The 27,976-nt window shown below is 39.2% G+C and overlaps 1 protein-coding gene and 2 pseudogenes across 1 annotated transcript in view; 2 read left to right on the forward strand and 1 right to left on the reverse strand.

Moving 5' to 3' along the window:
• The window catches only part of LOC129020572 (zinc finger protein 486-like), a 168,107-nt gene that overhangs the window by 55,313 nt on the left and 84,818 nt on the right, over window positions 1-27,976 (reverse strand). The gene's annotated exons all lie outside the window — the stretch shown is intronic.
• LOC129021039 (zinc finger protein 506-like) lies at window positions 25-22,631 on the forward strand (annotated as a pseudogene).
• LOC129021040 (zinc finger protein 737-like) overlaps window positions 22,551-27,976 on the forward strand; it is a 23,285-nt pseudogene continuing 17,859 nt past the window's right edge.

Consider the following 27,976-nt stretch of genomic DNA (forward strand, 5'->3'; position numbering starts at 1 on the left):
GTGTGTGCTTTACAGTGACCACTGCAATTTAGAGATGTGGCCATAGAATTCTCCTTGGAGGAGTGGCATTGCGTGGACACTGCACAGTGAAATTATTACAGGGATGTGATGTTAAAGAACTACAGAAACATGGTCTTCCTTGGTGAGGATAACTTGAGTACATAATTCATAATATATCCTAAAGGTTTTATTTCTCTTTTTATTTTTATTTTTCAAGATGGAGTCTCACTCTGTTGCCCAGTCTGGGGTGCAATGGTGCAATCTCTGCTCACTGCAACCTCAGCTTCCTAGGTTCAGTGATTCTCCTGCCTTAGCCTCCCGAGTAGCTGGGATTACAGGTGACTGCCACCACGCCTGGCTAATTTTTGTATTTTTAGTAGAGATGGGGTTTCACCATGTTGGCCTTTCTGGTCTCGAACTCCTGACTTCAGGTGATCTGCCCGCCTTGGCCTCCCAAAGTGCTGGAATTACAGGCATAAGTCACCGTGCTCAGCCTATTTATCTTTTTTGTAAAATGTTTTTAGTCATTTATTCTTTGCATAAAAAACTTCCAGATCCACTTTTTCCAGAAAATCTTCAAAATTTGTTCATTTAGTAAAGAATTTCTTGAAGATGTTTCATCTTACTCCAAATTTTCCACATTCCTGAGTTGAGCTGTATTCTTCACTCTAAATTAGTGGTAGTTCCAGAAATTTTGTGGCCTAAAATATTTTTGTCCCCACCTGAAAATCTAATTGCCACCACCAATTTTTGATTCAGCGGTACCAGGTAGTAAAATTAAGAAACCTACAAATTGAAAGTATTTTCTAAATATTTAGAAATTTCTGTTATAACTTCCTATTTTGCTATTAATTTACTAGAATATTTTATCACATTCTCTCTGCTGAGCACATTACTAGCTCATAATTGGAGAATATGAGAAAAATTTATGTATTTAGTCTTAATAAAACAAGTATTGTTGTCTCTAACCCAGACCTGATCACCTGTTGAGAGCAAGGAAAAGAAACTTTGACTATGAAGAGACAGGAGATGATTGCCAAACACCCAGGTAGGTGGTTTTTTTTGCTCTCACAAAGGGGAATCTTCTGTCTTATGCTTTTAAATTCTCTAAGGAGTCTGCTTTTCTTTCAGTGAGCTTCCTTCAAGTTCACAGTGGGAGCCAATGTCCTCTGCATGGCATAGAAGAGACTGCACAATCTGACTGCTTTTCTACTATTTTGAGGACACACAAATATCTGGATGATTATGAGAAACTAAAACTATGTTTTAAGTTCTCTTTTTTCATCAGGTTTGAAATGTGTGAAAGTAGTAGTTTCTGTTGCTTTTTTTGTTCATTTTTCTGCCACAGTCCATTCTGTTTTTATTACTATATAGCCTTGAAATATAGTTTGAAATTATAAGTATGATATCCTTCTGCTTTGTTCTTTTTCCTCATAATTGCTTTGGCTATTCAAAGTTTATTTTAGTTTCATGTAAATTTTAGAATTGTATTTTCTGTTGCTGTGAAATAAATACCACAGCAATTTTGATAGGAATTTTATTGACTCTATAGATTACTTTGGATAATATGGCACTACAATAATATTTATTCTTTCAAGCCATAGACAAAATATTTTAAAATTTATTTGGATCTTCTCTAATTTATTTTTTTATTGTAAAAATGTCTTGCCTCTTTGGTTAATTTTTTCCTCAGAAATTTACTAATTAATGCTCCAGTAAATAAAATTTTTTCTTTATTTTATCAGATAGTTTAAGTGCATGAAACCACACATACACTTGTATGTTAATTTTATATTTTGCTGATTTACTGAGTATATTTATTTGTTTAGATAGGTTTTAATGTACTGTTTATGGTTTTTTAAATATAAGATTGTATGACTTACAAACAGCAACTTTTTACTCATTTTTCAATTTCAATGGTTTTTTTAAAAAATTTCTTTGACTGATTCTTCTGCTACATACTTCCAGTGCTACATTAAAATAGAAGAATTGACAATGGGCACAATATAGTTTTGTATTGGTGTCCGAATTTGATGGAGCAAACACCTCTTCAAGTTTTCATAAACTAATTTTAGATTGTAAAGATTTTCTTTTATCCTTAGGGTGATGAGATGCCATCTGAATTTGTAGTGAAGAAGGATTGTAGCTTGGTCACAAGGCTGCTGGATCTGCACTAGGGTCCACCTTTAGTTGGCTTGTTACAGGGGCTTGGGTTGTTGTAATTCCCATTTTATTTTTGGACAGACTAAATATCCTTCAGGACTTTGCCCAGTAGGGCAGGCACTACGGCATGTTTTTGCAGTCAGGTCTGCATATGCTGGGCCTTAAATCAGGATGTGGATGAGTGTGGCTTTCATGAGTATGAGGGAGTATTTCCTCAGGTAACTGTGTGGATTTCTATGTAGGAAGAACTGACCATAAACTGTGGCTCAGGTAACTGAAACTGAGTCATTGAACCACTTCAGGGACCAGAGTAAAGGCCAAGGTCTGCAGGCCTGCCTGCATGGCTGTAAATAGATGCCTTCCTCTGAGTCTCTGGAATGGCAGGACCTCTCCCAGACAGCAGCCGGGAGGAGTTTGGGATGGTTATATAATAAGTTCAGAATTCTCAGAATCTCAGTTTGGGACCAAGTTGGGTGAACTCTATCCTGGTCTGTAGCCATAAACAGGAATCCTGTACTTTCCCACCTAATTGAGGGTCTGCCTTCTGAGTAGAACATTTTTCAATCTTAAGCTTTAACAGAGTTTCACCACTCCTTCCCTGGATCTCAAATCTGTCTTACAGGCACTTATTTTGGAGATGGGGTCTTGCTACATAACCCAGGCTGCTATCAAAATTCTGGCCTGAAGCAGTTTTTCCACCTTAATGTATGATGTAGCTGTCATTACAGGTGTGAGCCATAATGCTTAGTGCTCTCATAAAGGCATTTTTGTCAGGGATGGCTGACATTATTTTGCTGTGAGGGGATATGAATGTAGGGGACTTTTAATCTTTTCATCTTACTGATGTCACTCTCCCTATACATTTTTACTTTCCATTTTCTATTTCAAAATTTTCTGTAATTTTAGATTCAGATATTTAGGACAATATGCTAGAATTTGCATGGTATGCCTGATGTAGTTAGAAAATTAGTAGGCACTCCATATTTACTAAAAGAGTTACTTATAAATTTAAGTTTGCTGCAGGCAAAAAAGAATTATAGGATTTTCATCTACTTTCTTCGGCCTATATCTAAATAATAACATAGTTTATTTCCCAATATTTGCTTTACATATCAGAGGGTCTAACTCTATTCTGCAATATATACATGTATATTTTCTATCTTTAACAATATAAGGCTATTCTTTGCTTCTAAAGTTAGATTACGAAAGTTTCATTTTGTGTAAGAATAACGTATATTTAAAACATAAAAAGTAACTGTAGTTTTTAAAAATGCTTATTTATTAGAAGTTTCTCATTAGAATCTTCTATTTATGATTATACTGAATATTTTCTGAAATTTTACTGCCACACAGTGCATGCCAATGATTCAAAATATCTGCATTTAATGAGTACACAGTAACAGCTAAATATTGCAGTTATCCAGACAAATTAAAAAAAAATTTTTTTGAGATGGAGTCACAGCCTGTCACCCAGGCTGGAGAGCAGTGCTGTAATCTTGGCTCACAGAAAACTCCACATCCTGGGTTCAAGCAGTTTTCATGCCTCAGCCTCCCAAGTAGCTGGAATTACAGGCATGTGTCACCACACCTGGCTAATTTTTGTATTTTTGTGTGAGATGAGGTTTTACCACATTGGCAAAGGTGGTCTTAAACTCCTGACCTCAGGTGATCTGCCTGCCTCAGCCTCCCACAGTGTGAGCCAATGCATCTAGCCTGACAAAATTTTTTTAATGATACCTCAATGTTGCATACCAGGTTTTATGAGTAAACTCTTATCTTATTTTTGTTTTGAAGTTTCACATTAGTGTTTCTTTAGTGAAGGTTTCTGTTTTTTCTGGGGGGATGGAGTCTCGCTCTGCTGCCCAGGCTGGAGTGCAGTGGCATGATCTCAGCTCACTGCAACCTCTGCCTCCCAGGTTCAAGCAATTCTTCTGCCACAGCCTCCCAAACTGCTGGGACTACAGGCGCGTGCCACAACGTCTGGCTGATTTTTGTATTTTTCATCGAGACAGGGTTTAACCTTAATGGCCAGGCTTGTCTTGAACTCCTGACCTTGTGATTCACCTGCCTCGGCCTCTCAAAGTGCTGGGATTACAGGCGTGAACCCCCATGCCAAGCCTCATTTATGTTTCAAATAGGGTCTCACTTGGTTAACCAGGCTGATTTGCAGGGCTCACTGCTGCCCAAACCTCCCAAACTCAGATGTTCCTCTCACTTCAGCTTCTCAAATAGCTGGGTTACACGTTTTTGCCATCACACCCAGCTAGCTTTTTTGTATTTTTTGTAGAGACAGAGTTTTGCAATGTTGCCCAGGCTGCTGTTGAACTACTGAGATCAAGTGATCCACCCACCTTGGCCTTCCAAAGTCCTAAGATTACATTTCATTTTATTAAGTAGTTTAATTAATTTATATTTAAAATAATTGCTTAAAAAATGAAGTTGTTATTACCAGTTGTTATTGTTTTATGTGTTTCTAGTAGTTACATTTTTCTCATTTTCTGTTTTACTTTCTTAATTTTCATTTAATCTTGTACTGGCATGCTTTGATTATATTTTGTTTTCTTTTGCATAGTTTCTATATATATTATCTTTGTAATCATCTTGAAAACTGAAGATTACATACATCTTAAAGTTAAAAAACAATATATTTTAATCTTATAACAACCTTCATTGAATACAAAAACTATGCTTCTGTATTTTCCAGTTTGTTATTAATATTAAAATTATTATTATTATTTTTTTGAGATGGAGTCTCCCTCTGTTGCCCAGGCTGTAGTGCAGTGGCACGATCTCGGCTCACTACAACCTCCGTCGCCCTGGTTCAAGGGATTCTCTGCCTCAGCCTTCTGAGTAGCTGGGATTATAAGCGCCTGCCACCACGCCCAGCTATTTTTTTTGTTTGTTTTTAGTAGAGACGGGGTTTCACCATCTTGACCAGGCTAGTCTTGAATGCCTCACCTAGTTTATATGGTGTATCTATTAACAGATTTATATGGATTTACATATTGTTTTTTATATTCTATAAAAGCACTTTAAAGGTTTTATGTACCATCATTTTGGTTTTTTTGTTTTGTTTTGTTTTGTGTTGGATTTTTTTTTTCAGACTGAGCCTTGCTCCATTTCCCAGGATGGAGTGCAGTGGTGTGATCTTGGCTCACTGCAACCTCCGCCTCTCGGGTTCAAGCAATTCTCCTTCCTCAGCCTCCTGAGTAGCTGGGATTACAGGTGCCTGCCACCATGCCCTGCTAATTTTTTGTATTTTTAGTATAGATGGAGTTTCACCATGTTGGCCAGGCTGGTCTGGAACTCCGGACCTCAAGTTATCTGCCCGCCTCAGACTCCCAAAGTGCTGGGATTCCAGGTGTGAGCCACCATGTCCAGCCTGTACCATTATTTTGATAGTAAAGAATTCTATATGTGTCCATATATTTACATTAGGGTATAGCTTTATATTTATATATGTTTTTATGATGCTGTCCAGTATCAATTTGTGTTTCAACATAATGGACACATTTTAACATTTCTGTATTTTTATACATAGAATCTCATTATGTTGCTCAGGCTGATGTTGAACTTTTGGTCTCCAGTGATATGACTACTTTGGCCTCCGAAAGATGTAGGATTACACACATGAATGATTGTGCCTGAGCCTGGTGTAGTATTTTTTTTACTTTTTTTTTTTTTGAGATGGAGTCTCTCTCTCCTAGCCCAGGCTAAAGTGCAGTGGCACGATCTTGGCTCACTGCAGTTTTCGCCTCCCAGGCTCAAGCGATTCTCTTGCCTAAGCCTCCCTTCCAAGGAGCTGGGGTTACAGGAGCATGCCACAATGCCCAGTTAATTTTTCTTTTTTTTTTGTAGTTTTAGTAGAGATGAGGATGAGGTTTCACCATGTTGGCCATGCTGATCTCAAACTCCTGACCTCAAGTGATCTACCCGCTTTGGCCTTCCAAATTGCTGGGATTACAGGCTTGAGAAACCGTGCCTGGCTTTATTTTTTAAAATTTTTTTAAGAGTGAGTCTCGCTCTGTCTCCCAGGCTGGAGTGCAATGGCATGATTTTGGCTCACTGCAACTCCCACCTCCTGGATTCAAGCAATTCTCCTGCCTCAGCCTCCTGAGTAGCTGGGACTACAGGTGTGTGCCACCACACCTGGGTAATTTTTGCATTTTTAGTAGAAATGGGGTTTCACCATGTTGGTCAGGCTGATCTTGAACTCCTGACCTCAGGCAATCCACCCACCTTGACCTCCCAAAGTGCTGGCATGAGCCAGTGCACCTGCCCCAAGTATTATATTATGAGAGACAGTGATAGTTGTGATGAATACTCTCACCTTTTATTTTGGAAAGTCTTTATTTTTATCTTCTTTTTGAAGTAAAGTAATTTTGAATTGAGTATTACTGGTTAGAAATTTTTTTTTGTTACATCAAAATTTGGGAAGTTTTCAGATTTTTTTTAATCTTCATGTAACCTCTATATTACTTTTTCCCTATATTCTAAGATTTGTGTCATGAATACATTCATCTACTTGATGGTATCCAATAAGTTTTATATTCCAGGTTTTAATTTTGTTTCAGAATTTTATATTTTTGTGTTATATGTTTTTGGGTATGTCACGTCACACCAGTTAATTGTGTTTTAATTTTTTAGTTTATATTATAATTGGGTATGACAATTTTTAACTCTGTACAATTTAAGACACTATGGAGCAAAATTAAATATGAATAAGCCATATGTCTATTGCCAATATAATTATTTATATGTTTGTTTGCCTGGATAAATATTATCTTTGTATTTTTGTGTCACTTGTATATTTATTGTGTAGGTTTGCTGTAACAGTTTTTTTTTTTTTTGGAAGAGGGTTTTGCTCTTTTTGCTCATGCTGGAGTACAATGGTGTGACCTCAGCTCACTGCAACCTCCGCCTCTTGGGTTCAAGTGATTCTCCTGCCTCTGCCTCCTGAGTAGCTGGGATTACAGGCATGCATCACCATGCCCAGCGAATTTTGTATTTTTAGTAGAGACGGGATTTCTCCATGTTGGTCAGGCTGGCCTCGAACTCCTGACCTCAGGTGATCTGCCTGCCTCAGCCTCCCAATGTGCTGTAATTATAGGTGTGAGCCACCATTCCCGGTCTGTAACAGTTTTTTAATCCTGTCTAGGTGAGTAGTCATAAAAATTCTCCTAATTTCAGCATTTATTCATTTGTGAATCTATATTTTTTCTGTGGGGGAGAAACACAGAAAGAAATGTGTTATGTGTCAAAAACACATAACAAAATTTACAATAAAATATTTCTAGGCTGGGCACAGTGGCTCACGCCTGTAATCGCAGAACTGTGGGAGGCTGAGGTGGGCGGATCAGGAGGTCAGGAGATTGAGACCATCCTGGCCAACATGGTGCAACCCCGTCTCTACAAAAATACAAAAAATTGGCTGGGCTTAGGTGGTGCGGGCCTGTAATCCCAGCTACTCAGGAGGGTGACGCAGGGGAATTGCTTGAACACAGGAGGTGGAGGTTGCACTGAGCCGAAGTTGTGCCACTGCACTCCAGCCCGGGAGACAGGGTGAGACTTCATTTTAAAAGAAAAAAATGTATATGTATATGTATATAAATATATATAATGTTTCTAAATATTCAGTTTGGTCATATTAATTATGTTGACATTGTTATGCAACATATCACTAGAATATTTTCATCTTGCAAAGCTAATTCTCAATAGTCATTAAACAACTACCAATTCTAGGGATGGGCGCAGTAGCTCACGCCTGTAATCCCATTACTTTGGGAGGCCAAAGCAGGCAAATCAGCTGAGGTCAGGAGTTCGAGACCAGCCTGACCAACATGGAGAAATCCCGTCTCTAATAAAAATACAAAAAAATTAGCGAGGCATGGTGGCACATGCCTGTAATCTCAGCTACTTGGGAGCCTGATGCAGGAGAATCGCTTGAACCTGGGAGGTGGAGGTTGCAGTGAGCCAAGATCGCACCATTGCACTCCAGCCTGGGCAACAAGGTCGAAACTCGGATTCAAAAAATATATATAAATAAATAAATAAACAAACAACTACCAATTCTTCTCATTTTGTGGCACTTTTCAAACACCAGTCTGTTTTCTGTTTCTAAGAGTATAATTGCTTTGTATATCTCATACAGTCTCTGTCTCTTTGTGGATGGCTCATTTTATTTTGCATAATGTCATCAATATTTATCTTAATAGTTGTTAGAATATTTTCTTCTTTTTGAGATCTGAGTGATATTCCAGTATTTTTATATCTACTGAATGTTTTGGTGACAGAAATTTGCATTGCTTTTACCTACTGGCTTCCAGTAACTATGTTACAATAGTTATGTGAAAGTTAATATAATATATGTGCTGCATGCTGTTTTATTAGTCTACATTTTCACCTTTATAATCATACCAAATTGTTGTAATTCTATACCTTTTTTGATATGTTTGAAATCAGAAATTGTAATGCCTCCAACATTGTTCCTTTTTCTCAAGATTGTTGGGTAATTTATTGTCTCTTTAGATTCCATATACTTTTGGAATTGGTGTTTTTGTTTCTTCAAAAATGCAATGAGAAATTTGAGAAAGATTGTATTAAATTTCTCGATTAAATTGAGCAGTATAGACATCTTCACAATATTAATTATTTCTTTTTTCATTGTTTGTTTTTGAGATGGAGTTAAGTTCACCCACTTCAGCCTCCCAAAGTGCTAGGATTACAGGCATGAGCCACCACACCCAGTCCAGTTATTTCAACAAGTGCATGCTCAAGAGTGTGTTGTATCATTTCTATATAGCTGTAAATTTATCAATTATTTATATTATTATTTTGTACTCTAATTCCATTTTTGTCATAGAAAATAATCTATGAAATTTCAATTGTAAATAATGTGTTAAGACTTTGTTTTTGGCCTAACATGTGGTCTATAAAGAAGAATGTTGTAGGAGCTATCGTGAAGGCTGTGTATCCTGATGTTGTTGAGGAGTGTTCTCTATACCTTCATTAGAAATTATTGTTTTTGACTGCCTTCTAGTCCTCTGTTCCATTACTAATATTATGTCTTGTTTTATTATTATTACAGAAAGTGGGGTATTGAAATATCCTACTATAATTATATTGCTCTCTCTGTATTCAATTTTGTCAGTATTTGCTTGATATAATGAAACCCTAATTTGAGACACACAAAGACAAATGCACATGTGTATAAACAAGTTTGTCATAGGTTACCAGTGAATGAATCTATGTATTGTTTAATGTCCTTCTTTGTCTTTTTGAAGTTTTGACTTAAAGTACATTTTATAAAATATGACAGTTTTTTTACTTAAGATGTAGCTTGTGTAATATTATTTTGACCTCTTCTGCTGTAATTTGGTTAATATTTATATAAAATTTCTACTTTCATCTTGCAACTTTCAGTCTTTTCTTGTCATTAGATCTCAACTGACTCTTTAAAAAGGTAAGTTGAATCTGATTTTTAAAACTTTTTAAAGAACCTTTTTATTGAAACTATGTCTCTTGAATGGAAAGATAATTATATATATTTAAATAGTTTTCTGAAAGAGAAAAACTTAGGTATTTTAATTGTTTTATTTGATTATTGTATCCTTGTGTGTCATTTTCTCTTTCTGCCTTTTTGTGTTGTTTTGATTTTTATATAGACATGCTTTCAGTTTTTTCTTATTGTTTTTTGTGTATCTATATGGATTTTTTTTTAGTGGTACCTTAGGGAATTACCTAAAACCTCTAAAAGATTCAACAATATATTTTAATGTGGTAAAAAATTAGCTTCAGTTGCATACAAAAATTCTTATTACATCTGCCTTAAACTTTGTTATTGACTTTACTAATTATATTTTCTATGTTGTATATTCATGAACAGATGCTTATAATTTCTACACATTTATCTTTTCAGTGTTAGAGAATAATTAATAATGTTTTCTGTACCATTATGATAATGTTAAGAAATTCTATTTTTATGTGTGTACATATCTTTCCCAGAAATTTATGTATTTTCATATGATTATGTGTTGTTTCCTTGCATTATGTTATTTTCTGTAGAAGAAACTCCTTTCACCATCCTTGATATGTAGGACATATGCAGTGCCAATATAATTCTCAAGATTTGGTTATTTTGGAAGGACTTCTTTCTATTTGATAGTACAATTTTGCTCTTATGGTATTGCTAACCACTTGACAACTTATTTTGAAATTATAATTTTAACAATATCACAGTTTCCTTCTGATCTGCAAAAATTTTTTTGATAAATTCACTGGTTATCTCATGAGACTATCTTATGAATGATTATTATTTTTACCTTGCAGCTCCCAAAATTCTCTTCTTATCTGTGATTTTTGAAATTTTGCTTATATATGTGTTTGTTATAAATATATGTTTGAGTGTAACCTAGTTTGTTCAGCTTTTTCATGTTTACCCCATTTTTTCTTACTTTTAAGAAATTTTTCAGTTATTTTTTACATCCACAATTTTTGTTTTCTGCTATTTTAATATTTTTTGTTGTTAATCTCATTTTTATGATCTTCAGTAGTTGTCTGTGTTTCCACATAACTTCCTGGATATTATTCAATTTATTTTATTTTATTTATTTATTATTCATTTTTTTTTTTTTCTGAGATGGAGTCTCGCCCTGTCACCCAAGCTGGAATGCAGTCATGTGATCTCAGCTCACTGCAACCTCTGCCTCCTGGATTCATGCAATTCTCCTGCCTCAGCCTCCTGAGGAGCTGGGATTACAGGCACCTGCCAGTATGCCTGGCTAATTTTTTGTGTTTTTAAATGAGGTGGGTTTTCCCCATGTTGACCAGGCTGATCTTGAACTCCTGACCTCAAATGAACTGCCCATCTCTGCCTCTCAATGTGTTGGGATTACAGGTGTCAGCCACCTTGCCTGGCCTATTTTATTTTATTTTTGAGACAGAGTCTTGCTCTGTTGCCCAAGCTTTAGTGCAGTGGCACAATATCCACTCACTGCAAACTTTCCTTCCCGGATTCAAGCAATTCTCATGTGTCAGCATCCCACGTAGCTAGGATTACAGTCAGATACCACCAGGCTCACTAATTTTTGTATTTTTAGTACATACAGGGTTTTAACATGTTGGCCAGGCTGGTCTCCAACTCCTGACCACCTGTGATTCTCCCATCTTGGCCTCCCAGTGTGTTGGGATTACAGGAACGAGCCTCCACTGAAATAGGGGAAAACCACCTTAGGGCTGGAGGTGGGACATGCTGGCAGCAATACTGCTCTTTAATGCATTGAGATGTTTATGTATATGCACATCAAAAGCACAGCACTTTTTTCTTTACTGTGTTTATGATGCAGAGACCTTTGTTCATGTGTTTTCTTACTGACCTTCTCTCCACTATTACCCTATTGTCTTGCCACATCCCCCTCTCTGGGAAATGCCCAATAATGATCAATAAATACTAAGGGAACTCAGAGGCCACGGCCGGCGCGGGTCCCCCTTATGCTGAACGCTGGTCCCCTGGGCCCATTTTTCTTTCTCTATACTTTGTCTCTCTGTCTCTTTCTTTTCCAAGTCTCTCATTCCACCTAACAAGAAACACCAACAGGTGTGGAGGGGCAACCCAGCCCTTCAAATTTCCATAGAGTTAAATATACACATATTACTCTGAAGATAAACCTTAGGTGTAAGAAAAGTATTAAGTTAGTGTGTTTGTGTGACTATGAGTTTGTACATATTTTCAGAAGAAAAGAGCAATAATTGCAACAAAACAAATAAATAACGTGGCTAATAGAAAACTAAACACCTCAAAAATGCTGAAAGTAAATCTATACTTTTTGCTTTGTCTTGAATTCTTTTATTAATTTTATTTTTTTATTTTCTTTTATTTTCTAGAGACAGAGTTTCACTCCTGTTGCCCAAGCTGGAGTGCAATGGCACGATCTCGGCTCACTGCAACCTCCAACTTTTGGGTTTAAGTGATTCTCCTGCCTCAGCCCCCCAGTAGCTGGGACTACAGGCACGTGCCACCATGCCCAGTTAATTTTTTTTTTTTTGTATTTTTAGTGGAGACTGGGTTTTACCATGTTGGCCAGGCTGGTCTTGCATTCTTGATCTCAAATGATCCATCCACCTCGGCCTCCCAAAGTGCTGGGATTACAGGTGTGAGCTGCCACATTCAGCGTGTCTTGAATTTATTAATGTAAAATGTTATGGTGTATTGTTCGGATTCTCCCTATAACCTGCCTATTAAAGCACAGGCATCTTTGTCTTCAGAAATAACACTCTTGAGTAGAACAATAAAAGCTCTCTTCAAACAGAAAAAAATAATCATTTTTAACACTTATTTTAATGAAAATTTGACCAACATTGAGTAATTGGATATATTTTTATTGTTTTATGTGTGTGTGAATGTATAAAATGGTACATACAGGAAAAATAATTTAAACCAGAAAAAAGATGTAAGTTAATATTTGTAATGAATGAAACTGGAGAGTAGTTAATTATTATTTGCAGATAATATCTTTGTTTATGTAGATAACAAAAGGAGCAGAAAGACTATTTTAAAAGTTTATTTAGGTGGGTAGGCAACATTCTAAGATAATACCCTGGATTACTAGTCTGTTGCACACCTGCTGTGTCATACTTTCCTCTTGAGTGAAAAAACAATGTGTGACTGTGTGGGAAATCACTCATGAAATTAGGTTACTCATCTGTTGACTTTTTGTTTATCAAAACGGAGATTATTCTGATTGTGCTAAAAACTTAATCACAGGTGCTTCTAAGAGAAAGAAACACATAGAAAAACAACCTGCTGGCCTGATTGTTTTGTGTGTTTTTCTGTGCTGGCTTACTTTACTTGGCATAATATTTTTCAGGTTCATGAATATTGTTGCAAATAACAAGACTTTCTTCTTTTTAAGTGCGGAGTAGTATTTCATTGTGTACATATACCACATTTTCTTTTTCTATTCAACTATTGATGGACACTTAGGATGATTCCATACCTTAGCTATTGTGAGTAATCCACTTCCTTCCCTCTGTTTTGTTTTGTTTTTTGTTTTGTTTTGTTTTGTTTGAGATGGAGTCTCATTCTGTTGCCCAAGCTAAAGTGCAGTGGCACAGTCTCAGCTCACTGCAACCTATGCCTCCCAAGTTCAAGTGATTCTAGTTCTTCAGCCTCCTGAGTAGCTGAGGTTACAGGTGTGCACCACCACACTTGACTAATTTTTGTATTTTTAGTAGAGGCAGGCTTTCACCATGTTGACCAGACTACCTTTCATTTGTTTGTATAAATTTTTCTTCCTTTTCTATTTCTACAAGCATGTTAATTTTAAAATATAAATTATGAATGTTAAAAACCTTCATTTCTCTGTCTTTGATTACTATTACAGCTGATTTAAAAATAAGTTTTTTTGAAATTTCCTGGATAAAAGTTATTACTTCTTTATTAACATAACTTGAGACATCATAGAAATGAAAGTGAATATTTGATAGTAAAACAGCAGTTATGTAGCTCCTGGTAGTCATTTAATCTCTCACTCACTCTTTAGAACTTCCATCAAGACAAGAATTCTATTTTTTTCCAAGAGCATGTGATATTAAATGACACTGTTATCTTTTTGTCTTTGTGGAAGAAGTTGGGTATTTATGGCAATGAAAAAGAACTCTAGGTCTCTTTTTAGAAGAAAGATGGTGATGATGGAAGCAAATATAATGGTACATGGTACTTGGCCACATTTCCAAGCATGCCAGTACAAAGTTAAATGAAAATTAAGAAAGTCAAACAGGAGATGAGAAAAATATAAATACTACAAACACATAAAAGAATAACAGTATAACTGGTAATAACAATTTCACTTCTTTTTTTTTTTTTTGGTTTTAGACAGAGTTTCACTCTTGTTGCCCAGGCTGGAATGTAATGATACAACTCGGCTCACTGCAACCTCCGTCTCATGGGTTCAAGCAATTCTTTTGTCTCAGGTTCCCCAGTAGCTTGGGCTACAGTCACATGCCACCAAGCACGACTAATTTTTGTATTTTTGGTAGAGACATAGGGAAGAGTAAAATTTTGTATTTTTAGTAGGACATCTTATTTGTCAGGCTGATCTCGAACTCCTGACCTCAGGTGATCCACCTGCCTTGGCTTTCCAATGTGCTGGGATTATGGTCATGAGCCACAGTGCCCAGCTAACAATTTCATTTGTTTAAGCAATTATTTTAAAAATAAATTAATTAAAATACTTAATAAAATGAAATGTAGTCTTAGGATTTTGGTAGGCTGATCACTTGATCCAAGGAGTTCAAGACAGGCCTAGGCAGCATGGCAAAAGTCTGTCTCTACAAAAAATACAAAAAAGCTAGCTGGGCGTGATGGCACATACTTGTAACCCAGCTACTTGAGAGGCTGAAATGAGATGATCATCTGAGTTTGGGAGGTTCAGGCAGCAGTGAAATGTGCAAATCAGCCCGGTTGACACAGTGAGGTCCATTCTGAAAAATAAATGAGGCTGGGCATGGTGGCTCACTCCTGCAGTCCCAGCACTTTGGGAGGCCGGGTTGGGCAGATCACCTGAAGTCAGGAGTTAAAGACCAGCCTTGACATCATGGTGAAACCCTGTCTCCACTAAAAATACAAAAATTTAGCTGGGCATGGTGGCAGGCACCTGTAATTTCAGTTACTTGGGAGGTTGAGGCAGGAGAATCGCTTGAACCTGGGAGGTGGAGGTTGCAGTGAGCTGAGATCACACCATTGCACTCCAGACTGGGCAACAAGAGTAAAACTCCATCACAAAATAAATAAATATATATATAGGCTGGGCACAGTGTCTCTCATCTGCAATCCCAGCTCTTTGAGAGGCTGAGGTGGGTAGATCATGAGGTCAAGAGATCGAGCCCATCCTGGCCAACATGGTGAAACCCCATCTCTGCTAAAAATACAAAAATTGGCTGGGCATGGTGGCATGTGCCTGTAATCTTAGCTATTCAGGAGGCTGAAGCAGGAGAATCAGTTGAACCCGGGAGGTGGAGGTTGCAGTGAGCTGAGATTGTGCCACTGCACTGCAGCCTGGGTGACAGAGTGAGACTTCATCTCAACAACAACAACAAAAATAAATAAATAAATATACATATATATAAAATTATATAAAGAAAAAGCAATAGAATGCCTGAGTGAATTTTCAAAAAGCATACACTATGTTGCCTACAACAGATTCATTTAAGCATTGAATCAAATAGACTGAAAGTAACTGAATGAAAAAACTGTATATTCCATGAAAATAGTAACCACAATTGAGTGAGGTGGTCATAATTATATTAGACATAATATGGTTTAAGTCAACTAGTACCACTAGACAAAGATTGATATTATATTATGGTAAAGTGAATTGATTTACCAGGAATCTATAACTATAATATTTATCTATCTATAAGTATATGTGTATATAACATCAGGGCTCCAAAATATATAAAGCAAATACTCACAAAAGTGAAGCAAGACACAAAGAGCAACATAATAATTGTAAACACCAAAACTCCATTTGCAATAATAAATATAAAATTTAGATAAAAATAAGAAAGAGAAAACTTAGACAACATTATAGATGATATTAATTATTTTGCATATAGAGGAATACTTGAACGTGCATAATTTATAAAGATAAAAGGTTTATTTGGCTCACAGTTTGGCAGACTGTATAAGAAGTGTGTGCCAGCATCTGCTTCTGGTGAGGATTTCAAGAAGCTTAAAATCATGGTAGAAGATAAAAAGTAACTGGACACTCGGGTAATTTTTGTATTTTTAGTAGAGATGCAGTTTCGCCATGTTGGCCATGTAGGTCTTGAACTCCTGACCTCAGGTGATTCACCCACCTTGGCTTCCCAAAGTGCTGGGATTACAGGCATGAGCCGTCAAGCCCAGCCTGATAATTATTAACAAATGGAATATATGATTAAATACTAATTTTTTGAAATTCATCTCTTTTATGTCCTTTGTAAATATTTTCTTACCTTTCAAGCCCTACTAACAAAATGTAAATTACAGTAAAAAAAACTCATGCAGCTGGATGCAGTGACTCACACCTGTAATCCAGCATTGTGGGAGGCCAAGGCAGGTGGATCACTTAACACCAGAAGCTTGAGACCAGCCTGGTCCGTCTCGACTAAAAATACAGAAGGTAGGTGGGCGCAGTGGTGCGCACCTGTAGTCCTATCTACTCAGAAGGCTGAGGCATGAGAATCAATCACTTGAACCCAGGAGGTGGAGGCTGCAGTGAGCAGAGATCGAGTGACTGCATTCCAGCTTGTGCAACAGAGTGAGACTGTCTCAAAAATAAATAAATAAATAAATAAATAAATAAATAAAAAACCTGAGGTCAAAATAAGTGAACAAATCTTTTCAAGGTACAGATCCAATCACCCACCCTATCCTGTTCACTTACATGCTCAATAGCCACCCTCCAAGGAGACACAGCACTATGCCCCAGTGAGTGCCCCAGGTGCGTTTTAGTTTTTAAGTTTTTACGCCATCTCACTGGGGTCCGTTTTTTGTCTTTTGGAGTTTTTTTTTCTTACCAATTTTTCACTATTTTTATTTCACTGTTTTTCTGCCCTACCCAAGATAATCCAGGGGGCAGAAATTATTTTTTTCCCCTCAATACCAGCATCTAATTGGCTGCCCAGCAATGTGTCTCCAAGAAATGGAAGCTAGGCTGAGTGAAGACAATCTTCATGTCTCAAGGGGTTAGCTAAAAAAAAAAATAAAAAGCACTAGGAGATGCCTTTCAGCCCCAAGGCTGCCACCTGCTCCCTTGAGAGGCTACACTCCATACTTCAGGTGGTCTATGGGAGAAAATGACCCAAGAGCTAATGTTCACTAGACACTCCAGGAGACATAGCCATAGTGGGTATGTTGGTTTATCCCCAGAAAGTACTAAAACCCAGGCCCAGAAAAAAACTGAAGGTTAGCTGAGGACACGTCACCCTATAAAGTTTCCAAAGGGTAATCTTGACCCGAAAACATTCTGGTGAGTTCTCCGAAAAAATCAAAGAAAAGGAGGCACAGATTTTTTTTTTGCAATACAGTGTCAGTGGATTATTCTGTGCTTTCTTCTCAGGGGAAGTATTTACAAACAGAAAACAAATCTCTTCAATACTGTTATGACATGATTTTTATAAAATGATTAATTGAGGAACATGGGGTACACTTGAGGTCCTGCTTGGGACACATGTGAAAAATGCCAGGGAAAATCAGTCCCTTATGTTGTGTGAAAATAATTAAGTGGAAGGCAATTAGACTGAGGAGGCTCTAGTCCCCGGATTCCTACTTCTAAGAAAAAAATATAAACTCAAGTGCATTTTCTGGTAAATTACTGCATTAGGGGAAACAAAACTCAAGCTTAAACAACTATAAACTGCCACGTAAGGTGTGATTAAATATCCAGGAAATTTCCACTTTGATTGTACAAATTAGGAAACTACATAAGTATATCTAACCAACTATTGAATTTGGTTTTCTTCATCATGCACCTTATAAATGTCTTTTCTTCAAGCCCCTCCCATGGACCTCATACTACAAACTATAGCTAGGTGCTTACAATTCTTGAATCACTCTTTGATTAAATTATTGGATATTTTTACGGTAACTCTCATAATTTTTTTTTTTTTTTTTTTTTTACAGAGACTTACTCTGTCTCCCAGGCTGGAGTGCACTGGCGCGATCTCAGCTGACTGCAACCTCTGCATCCGAAGTACCTAGGACTACAGACATTCACCATCACACCTAGCTAATTTTTGTATTTTCAGTACAGATGTGGTTTCCCCATTTTGGCCAGGCTGGTCTTTAACTCCTGACCTCCAGTGATCCGCCCGCCTCGTCCTCCCCTCATCCCTGCACAATCTGGGAGAGACACCGTGCTGTGGGTGCTGAGCTGCCTGGCAAGGGCTCCAGGCCAGGGCACAGTCACTGCGCAGGGAAGAGAAAGGACGGCCGGGGGACCGGCTGTCAGTGGAGCCGCCATCTTATGGCTGAAGGGAACTGACGCCAAGCTGGGCAAGGAGAACTTGGGGAGCAGATTGTGGAGCTGACTGCGGGGAGGCCTGAGTCCTGCCACAGCCATTTCCCCACCAAGGGAGGCTGTGCCTGAGCGGGCTACCTAGCCTGGAAAACAGTGCTTTTTCCATGGATCTGTGCAACCCACAGTTCAGAAGATTCCACTGTGAACCCACGCCACTGGAGACTAAGATCCCAACCCCAGAACTCAGCAGATTCTCAAGAGCCTCTAGAATCTGCTTAAGCCTGCTGAGTTCCCGGGGGAGGGGCGACCGCACCACGGCTGTGGCTGGCTGCTGTCTAAGCCTTTTGCGCTCCTTGGGGGAGGGACAGCAGCCAGCACTGAGACCCCCAACTGCCTAACATGGTAAGCTTCCTGGGTGCGGGAAGGGCAGCAGCCATCTTTTTTCCTCCCGGCGGCACTTTTCGCCTGCTGGAGCCAGGGAGGTTGGACAGCTTGGTCTGGAGAGGTGTCCCCTGCAGCCCAACACACCGGCTGTGGCAGACTGCGGCCCGAGTGTCTCTCCAGGTCTGACTCTGACCCATCTCTCCTCACTAGGCAGGGCCTCCCAGCAGAACCTCCAACAACTCAGCCAGGGGCTCAGGGACAGAACTCTGATATCCTTGGGCCCGAGCCCCTAGGAGGAGGGGTGGCTGCAGTCTGTGGAACAGCCAACTTAGCCTTTCCTCCCGCTAGTTCTGAGGAATTCAGGCAGCCCAAATGAGTGGGTTTCCCACCAGCAAAACACGCTCCTTCCACCAAAGAACAAAGTTCTTCATTAAATGAGTTCTGTGCCCCGTGCCACCCAACTGCGTGAGACCCTTCAACAGCGGTTGTCAGGCACACTATACAGGAGCGATCCTACTGGCATCAGTTTGGTGCCTCTTGAGGTCAGAGATCACAGAGGAAGGCACAGACACTCTTCTTTGCTCTTCTCCAACCTCCTTGAGTGACATCTCCAGGCACAGGAGTGAACCAGATGAATAAGGCCTGAAGTGAACACCCAGCAAGCTGCAGCAGCCCTACAGAAGAGGTACCTGACTACTGAAAGAAAAACAAACAGAAAGCAGTAACAACAGCATCAACAACAAAAAAGTACCTACAAAAACCCCATCCAAGGCCGGGCATGATGACTCATACCTGTAATCCCAATACTTTGGGAGGCCGAGGAAGGGAGATCACTGGAGGTCAGGAGTTCAAGACAAGCCTGGCCAACATGGCAAAACGTTGTATCTACTAAAAAATACAAAAGTTAGCCAGGCTTGGTGGTGCATGCCTGTAGTCCCAGCTACTTGGTAGTCTAAGACATGAGAATCAGTTGAACCTGGGAGGCAGAAGTTGTAGTGAGCTGAGATCATGCCACTGCACTCCAGCCTTGGTGACAGAGTGAGACTGTCTCAAAACAAACAAACAAACAAAACAAAAAAACTGAAAAAAAAAATCCAAGGGTCAGCAGCCTCAAAGATCGAAACTAGACAAACTCATGAAGATGAGAAAGAATAATAATAAAAAAAAAACTGCTGAAAAACCAGAGTGCCGCTTCTCCTCCAAATGATCAAAATGTCTCTTCAGCAAGAGTGCAGAACTGGACAGAGGATGAGATGCATGAATTGACAGAAGCAGGCTTCAGAAGATGTGTAATAATGAACTCTACTGAGCTAAAGGAATATTTTCTCACCCAATGCAAATAAGCTAAGAACCTTCCTAAAAGGTTAGAGGAGTGGCTAACTAGAATAACCAGTTTAGAGAGGAACATAAATGACCTGATGGAGCTGAAAAACACAGCACGAGAACTTCATGAAGCATACAAAAGTATCAATAGCCGAATTGACCAAGCAGAAGAAAGGATATCAGAGTTTGAAGACCACCTTGCCAAAATAAGGCATTCAGACATGATTAAAGAAAAAATAATAAAAAGGAAAAAACAAAGCCTTTGAGAAATATGGTGTTCTGTGCAGGAAATGCATAAGGGGAGAAGACAAGACTCACACACAATACCTTTAAGGGTAAACAACTTTTAACCCATGTAAATGACAATGCAGATATAATAAGCAAATTGATATAATAAGAAAATTGAAATGGGAAGGGGAGAAGGGAAAAGATTATATATGAGTATATATATATGAATATATATATGAGTATATATATGGATATATATCAGTATATATATATGGATATATATATGAGTATATATATGGATATATATGAGTATATATATATGGATATATATGAGTATATATATGGATATATATGAGTATATATATATGGATCTATATATGAGTATATATATATGGATCTATATATGAGTATATATATATGGATCTATATATGAGTATATATATGGATCTATATATGAGTATATATATATGGATCTATATATGAGTATATATATGGATCTATATATGAGTATATATATATGGATGTATATATGAGTATATATATGGATATATATATGAGTATATATATGGATATATATGAGTATATATATGGATATATATGAGTATATATATGGATATATATATGAGTATATATGTATATATATGAGTATATGAGTATATATGTATATATGAGTATGTGAGTATATATGTATATATATGAGTATATATGTGTATATATGAGTTTATATATGATATATATGAGTATATATGAGTATATATGTTTATATATGAGTATATATGTATACATGTTTATATATAAGTATATATGTATATATGTTTATATATGAGTATATATGTATATATGAGTATATATGTATATATATGAGTATATATGTATATATGAGTATATATGTGTATATAGGAGTATATATGTATATATGAGTATATATGTGTATATAGGAGTATATATGTGTATATATGAGTATATATACATATATGAGTATATACGTATATATATGAGCATATATATGTGTATATATAAGTACATATATGAGTATATATATGTATATATATATGTGTATATATATACATATATATATATACTCATATAGAAATCATGCTTTATAGTCTGGTGAGTATATATATATACACTCATATATACGTATATATATACTCATATATATACATATATATATATATATATATATATATATATATATATATATACTCACCAGACTATAGAGGATTCATCACCACACTGGGAAGCAATAGCCTGGGCTCCAGCGTCGGCTGCCTATCTGTGCAAAGACAAGGAGAGGTCTCTTGAAGCTTTGGTGCAGTCTGGGGCCCTAGCTCTTTCTGTAACAAGTTGTTTGGCATGACGTCCAGTCACGAGGGCCCTTTGCGACTGGGCTCAAGGAACACAAAAAGGTCAGCTTGTTTTTTTTGCAGTTGTCTATTGTTTTTCAATTACTAACGTATAGGTATAGATTGAAATAGAGATTTCTTCAAAAGAGCGCTGAAGGAACACGTGAAGGGACTCACACAACCTGTTCTGGGACTTGGTGATCATTGGTTGTGTCCATGTTCAATTGAGTTCATATTTAATATTTAACTTTTCCTCCACAAATTCCCCTGTCTTGATGATTTGGTTCTGTCCAGGCAAAGGGCAAGGTGAACCACTTGGGCCTTACACAACCTCCGCCTCCTGGGTTCAAGCGATTCTCCTGTTTCGGCCTCTGGAGTAGCTGAGACTACAGGTGTGTACCACCATGCCTGGCTAATTTTTTGTATTTTAAGTAGAGAAGGGGTTTCACCATGTTGACCAGGCTGGTTTTGAATTCCTGACCTCAGGTCACCTGCCCACTTTGGCCTCCCAAAATCCTGGGATTACAGGCATGCGCCACCGTGCCTGGCCCTAAATGATTTCTTTTTATCTCCTATAAGAGTTTGAAATTACTTAAAGATTGTTTCAAATTGAAAAAATAAAAAGAATGTAGATAAAAATAAAATATAAAAAGCTATAAAAAATTACATTAGATTACAAAATATATATGTAAATCTCGAGAGGTCAAAAATGAAAATTTGATTTACTTATAAGTTTGTATTAAAATTAGCTTTAGTATTGATAATACACTATTACCAAAGTAAAAGTTGATTTTCTCTTGAACACAATTTTTATTTATTATTAATATGACAGCATAATTCTTCCGTTCACCTTTTGAATACTTTCAAAAAGAGAGAGTAAAAAGAATTTTCCCATGCTCTGGGGTGGGCCTGGCTCAGTTCAGGGAGGATTCCTTGCCTGAAAAGGCTGAAGCTTAGGCTGTCACTCTTTCTTCACTCAGCTCCGCGTCTGATCACATCTTCTGTCACTCAGGGCCCGAGGGGGCGGGATCTTAAGCATTATCCAATCAGGGACGCTGGGCTGGAAACCGTCCAATCAGGCATGCAGCTGGAGCGAAGAGGACGGCTTTCGGGTTTGGCGGGTCGTTTGTCTCTCCCTGCAGCCTCCCAGATCTCGTCTCCACTGCTCTGTGTCCTCTGCTTCTAGAGGCCCAGCCTGTGTGGCCCTGTGACCTGCAGGTATTGGGAGATCCACAACTAAGATGCCGGGACCCCCTTGAAGCCAAAAATGGTGAGAGTGCCAGTCCGACATCCCAGAGAGGAGGGACTGGTTGGAACCGGTGGGAAGTGGCTATGGCGGGACACAGGCCTCCCCGGAGTCAGCTCCACAATCTGCGCATTGAATTGTCCTTGCCCTGCTCGGCCTCAGTCGCATTCAGCCGTAAGATGGTGACTGCGCTGAAAGCCGGGCCCTGGGGCGTACTGTCTCTTCCCTGCGCAGTGTCTGTGTCCTGGCCTGGATCCCTCTCTGGGCCGCTCTGCACCTGCAGCGTGGCCTCTCTCCCAGATTGTGCAGTGACCAGGGGAGGGTCATCAGGGGAGAATCCTGACTCGGGGTGCGGGTTCATGAATGGGAAGAGCTTTGATTCATGGAGTTCACGGTTTCTCTTTTCTCCTATTAAATATTTATGGGGCCGGGCGCGGTGGCTTAGGCCTTTAATCCCAGCAATTTGGGAGGCGGAGGTGGGCGGATCACGTGACGTAAAGAGGTTTAGGACAACTAAGTTCCTCTTCAAAGACTTAACTTCCTGGTCATAAGCTGTAAAAGTTATAAATCAACCCTACCTCTTAGTCGCCTTTCTCCTTTTCTCACAAATCGCACGTGTACCTTATTTGGAAAAAGTCTGGGTCTAAGCCAAAGGGATCAGCTTAGATTGTGCGGTCTAACCCCAGCCAATAGAGGACAGACACAAAAACAGGAACTGCGTTAGGGTTAAAAACCCCTTTCTGGTGGGGCGCAGTGGCTAAGGCCTGCAATCTCAGCCCTTTGAGAGGCCCAGCCAGGCGGATCACGTGCTCAGGAATTCTAGGCCAGCCTGGCCAACATGGTGAAACCCCATCTGTACTGAAAACACAAAAATTAGCCAGCATGGTGGCACGTGTCTGTAATCCCAGCTACTTGGGAGGCTGAGGCACGAGAATTGTTTGAACCCCGGAGGCAGAAGTTACAGTGACCTGAGATCGAGTCATCGCACTTTAGCCTGCGCGACAGAGCGAGACTCCTGCTCAAAAAAAAAAAAAAAAAAAAAAAAATTCCTTTGTTTATGTAAACACTGTGTTTGAGTAATTTCACAGGATTTTTCAAACACTTAGTTTCAAAAACCAAGTGAATAACTCTGATGTGAGAATTAAAGCTTGAACTCAGTTGTTAGGAATAACGCTCAAAATCCTAAGAAAATTAAACACTGGAACAAACGATTCTTAGCAAAGCAATGTTACTTCTGCGCAGAGGGGTGCCTCCTTGGCCAGTCACGTGAGAGCACACCTGAACAAAGGGTCAGGAAAGCCTTTATTCGTAATGCAAGTCCTACCCCTAAATCCTTTCCCCATTGGCTGGGGTAGGGTCGTACAATCTAAACTAAACCCGGTTGGCTAAATATTTGATTTTTTTAGATAAGGTGGGCACGTAAAAGAAAGTGGAGAGGACAGGGTAAGGGATGTCTGTAATGAGCTAGAAAGTTAGTCCTCTTTCCAAATAAGGAAAGGAATGTGAGCTGGTACTGATAATGCCTGGTACTGTGGCATGCCTGGGCATCTAACAAACGCAGAAAGGAAAAAAAAGAGAAAAAGAAAAAAAGGAGGGGGGACTATGAAATAATAAAAGATTGATCAGATTATTTGAGAAGAAACCTCATCATATCTCACACTGTTGACTCCAAGCTAAGGCTAATGTTAAGCCAGCAACAGGCATTTTGTTTTGTTTTGTTTTTGTTTTTTGAGACTCAGTTTCACTCTTGTTGCCCAGGCTGGAGTGCAATGGTGCGAGCTCAGCTTACTGCAACCTCTGCCTCCTTGATTCAAATGATTATCCTACCTCAGCCTCTCCAGTAGCTGGGATTACAGGCATGCACCATCACTCATGGCTAATTTTGGTGTTTAGTAGAGACAGGGTTTTTCCATGTTGATCAGGCTGGTCTCGAACTCCCAACCTTAGGTGATCCACCTGCCTTGGCCTCCCAAAGTGCTGGGATTACAGGAGTGAGCCACTACACCTGGCCAATAGGAGGTTATTAAAAGCCAAGTTAGTTTTTTCTAGGGAGCCTCCCTTGCAGATTTCTCAGCCTGCTCACCCCAGCCATGGAAGGATCCTTTATTCTGAGAGAAGCTACAGAGCCCTGGAAAGCTGGGGCCCCACAAGCAGATGCAGTTAAGATTAAGACAAAAGGAAACTGGGACTGTCTTACTGGTAATGAAGTTGTTACTATTTTAAGGCACTTTTTAGACTTTGTAATATAAAAACATTAAGTAAAAAATGAATTCCAAAAAGTATTGCAACAGGAGGAAGTTCCAACTAAAGTTGAGATCTTTATGGCTTGCAAAAATGTAGGCAGAAAAGGACTTTCTTTCCTGAGAAGAAGCAAACAAGATTAGGAAGGAGGTGGGAGGGGAATGGCAAATGGAGGGTGAAAAGGTCAGATTTTAGATCAGAGGATGTCTTTACCCTGAAATCAGCATGTTCTTAGGATGGACATAAAATGTGGTTGTAAGTTGACTCAAACTTATGGTAACTCAAAGTTCAGGAGCCTGAGGGAGGGGGATAAAACTTAAGTAAAGTTTGATTAAGAAATATTTTATTTTAGGCTGGGAGCTGTGGCTCACGCATGTAGTCCCAGCACTTTGGGAGGTCAAGGCAGGATCATCGCCTGAGGTCAGGAGTTCGAGACCAGCCTGGCCAACATGGTGAAACTCTGTGTCTACTAATAATACAAAAATTAGCTGGGCATCATGGCAGGTGCCTATAATGCCAGCTACTCGGGAGGCTGAGGCAGGGTAATTTCTTGAACCCAGGAGGCAGAGGTTGCAGTGAGCCCAGATGGTGCTGCTGCAATCCAGCCTGGGAGACTTCATCTCAAAAAAACAAACAAACAATTTTTTTTTGACCACTGAAGACAAATTCAGCTGATTTTTTTATTGACAAAAAGGAGAAAATGTCCAGAGTGTGTGTCTGGCTGTGTGATAAGTAAAGAGAGCACCATCTAAGTCATAATGGGAGGGCTCCTGGAGTACACAAAGGATGGATAATTTTACTAATCACAAATATTTTCCAGGATTATCTATGCATTTCATCTTTCCCCATCTCTTTTCCTTGTTCTACACATTTCTTCCATTTGGCTTTTCCTGGGCTGCATCTTATATATTAAACCGGTAAACATCAGTACAGGGTTTTGCTGAGTTCTGTGAGTAGCTCTACCAAATCATTGAACTTCAGGGAGGTTTGGGAGTCCCCAGTTTTTAAACAGTAGCTCAGAAGCATAGATGGGCCCATGCGGTTTGTGACTGGCATCTGCAGTGAGGACAATGTTGTGGGACTGAGCCCTGAATCAGGGTCTGTGCTGACTCTGGGTGGTGTCAGAATTCAAATGTTAGACAATGAGTTGGTGTTAGAGAATTGTTTGATGTTCAGCAAACTCTGCAGATTTGGTGCCAGAAAAAAGATATCATGGAGGCCTGGCCTGGAACAAAGCTCTGGGTGTTTAGACACATGAGGCTCTGGTCTCCTGTACACAGGCTGCCACACTGCCCATTATCCTGTGATTCCACATCTTCTCCCAGGATGACCGAGGACTGAAAACTTAGAGGAAAGGAGCTCTGATGACACAACCCCTTTTCCCACAGCTGCCACCACAGGATTCCCACCCACTCGCAAACACACACACACTAGACATTGATGTGTCCACACTCCTCCCAGGACTAGGTACCACCCTCAGGAACTTCACCATGGCATTTTTTTTCTTGAGATGGAGTCTTGCTCTGTTGCCCAGGCTGGGGTGCATTGGTAAAATCTCAGCTCCCTGCCACCTCTGCCTTTCAGGTACCAATGATTCTTCCACCTCAGCCTCCTGAGTAGCTGGGATTACAGGTGTGTGTCACCATGCCTGGCTAATTTTTGTACTTGTAGTAGAGATGGGGTTTTATCACATTTTCCAGGCTGGTCTCAAACTCTTGACCTCGTGATCCACCCACCTCGGCCTCCCAAAGTCCTGGGATTACAGGCATGAGCTACTGCACCTGGCTGGCATTTTTGATCCTAGTGTTTCTTGCTAAGAACCCAAAAGTCTCTACAAGTCTCCTGGCATATCCCCACCTTCGGATACTGAATCTGCAGCAGCAACCTATTTTCTCCACCAACCAAAGGTTCTGGTCCTCCTGTTTATAATCCAATTTGCCTGCATGCACACAGAAATAAATCAGAGTACAGCCCCACCTGGGCCACTATCTGTAGTGAAAATCAGTCCACTCACCTACATTGTACTGTCTCCCACCCAGGGATTTTTTTTCTTTTAGCTTTATTTTTAGTTCAGGGTACACACGGGTTTGTTATACAGCTAAAATTTATGTCATGGAGGTTTGGTGTGCAGGTTATTTTGTCACTGAGATACTACTTATAGCACCAGACAGGTCTGTTTTCTGATCCTGTTAGTCCTCACACCCTCTACCCTCAACTAGACCTCAGTGTCTGTTGTTCTCCTGTTTATGTTTATGTGTTCTTATTATTTAGCTCTTGCTTATAAATAATAACATGCATTTGGTTTTCTGTTTCTGCATTAGTGTTCTTTTTTTGTTTGTTTGTTTTTTGTTTTGATTTTGAGATGAAGTTTTGTTCTTGTTGCCCAGGCTGGAGTGGAATGGTGCGATCTCAGCTCACCACAACCTTCAACTCCTGAGTTCAAGCAATTCTCCTGCCTCAGCCTCCCGAGTAGCTAGTATTACAGGCACACAACACCATGCTTGGCTAATTTTGTATTTTTAGTAGTGGTGGGGTTTCTCTATGTTGGTCAGGGTGGTCTTGAACTCCTGACCTCAGGTGATTAGCCCTCATCGGCCTCCAAAAGTGCTGGGAATACAGGCATGAGCCAATGTGCCCAGGCTCTGCATTAGTTTCCTAAGAATGATTTCCAGCTTCATCGATGTTATTGTAAAGGACATCATTTTTTTTAATGGCCACATTCTATGATGTCTATGTACCACATTTGTTTTTACTAAATCTTTTGTTTTATTTTATTTTATTTTATTTTATTTTTGGAGACAGGGTCTCACTTATTGCCCAGGCTAGTGTGTCTTGGCATGATATTGGCGTACTTTTGCTTCAAGCTTTCAGGCTCAAGCAATTCTCTCCTACCTCATCCTCCCAAGTATCTGGACCTACACATGTGCATTACTATGCCTGTTCAATTTTTCTTTTTGTATTTTCCGTGGAGACAAGATTTTGCCATGTTGCTTAGGCTGGTCTCAAACTTCTAAGTTCAGGCAACCCACCTGCCTCGGCCTCCC

The sequence above is a fragment of the Pongo pygmaeus genome, chromosome 20 (assembly GCF_028885625.2).
Source record: "Pongo pygmaeus isolate AG05252 chromosome 20, NHGRI_mPonPyg2-v2.0_pri, whole genome shotgun sequence".
Classification (NCBI taxonomy): Eukaryota; Metazoa; Chordata; class Mammalia; order Primates; family Hominidae; genus Pongo; species Pongo pygmaeus.